This window comes from Macrobrachium nipponense, chromosome 8 (assembly GCF_015104395.2).
Source record: "Macrobrachium nipponense isolate FS-2020 chromosome 8, ASM1510439v2, whole genome shotgun sequence".
Lineage (NCBI taxonomy): Eukaryota > Metazoa > Arthropoda > Malacostraca > Decapoda > Palaemonidae > Macrobrachium > Macrobrachium nipponense.
The window spans coordinates 40,542,496-40,543,525 of NC_087203.1; positions in this window are offsets into that span (position 1 = coordinate 40,542,496).

A 1,030-nucleotide genomic window follows, 5' to 3' on the forward strand; every position below is an offset into this window, starting at 1 on the left:
ACGCTGCAAAGAACCTTATGTAATGCCTACATTGCACCGAATAGGTGCACTGAACGGCACTACCCGCCTACGGGGAGTATCACACTTGGTTATCAGTACTGAACTTAATTAATTCGTAAATCCTGAATAGCTACTTCGTGCTCATCCTACAAGTGTTCTTCATGAATTTCATTTTCAATCTCAAATAAGCAATGGGGGAGGGGGGTTAGTGCCGTCAGTGCACCTCACGGGGTGTGCTGTAGGCATTACTAAAGGTTCTTTGCAGCGTCCCTTCGGCCCCTAGCTGCAACTCCTTTCATTCCTTTTACTGTACCTCTGTTCTTATTCTCCTGACAATTGTTTTATAGTGCAACTGCTTTCAGGTTTTCCTCTTGTTACACCTTTCAAACTTAACTGCTCTCAATTTCCCTTCCAGCGCTGAATGACCTCATAGGTCCTAGCGCATGGCATTTGGCCTGAACTCTGATATAATACAATATCATATAAGTTAAGTATATCTTAGTTTAACCAGAACACTGAGCTGATTAACAGCTCTCTACGGTGGCCCGAAAGGATTAGATATTTTTACGAGGCTAGGAACCAATGGTTACCTAGCAACGGGACCTACAGCTTATTGTGGGATCCGAACCACATTACATCGAGAAATCGGTCTCTAATCACCAGAGACAAATTTCTCTGACTCCACGTTGGCAGAGCGGGGAATCGAACTCGGTACTACCGAATCGGTAGGCCAGCATGTAAACCACTCGTCCAACGAGGAATTCCAGTAGCATATAAACAATACCAATACCATTGCACGGGGCTCTATGCTCGCGGGGCTCCCGAGAAACTGTCGAGCGTACCCATGCGTTAAAACAGCACTGCCCGCAGCAGTTAACAGCGATTTAGTACAACAAACATGAGAGGCAAGAACGCACATGAGTAAATCGTCCTGCGTAATACCCAACTCTTAGACCAAAACAGGCTTAGGTCAAAGTAAAGGTATAGCCAAGAGAGAGCTGGATTCAGCAACGGGACCAACAGCTTTACG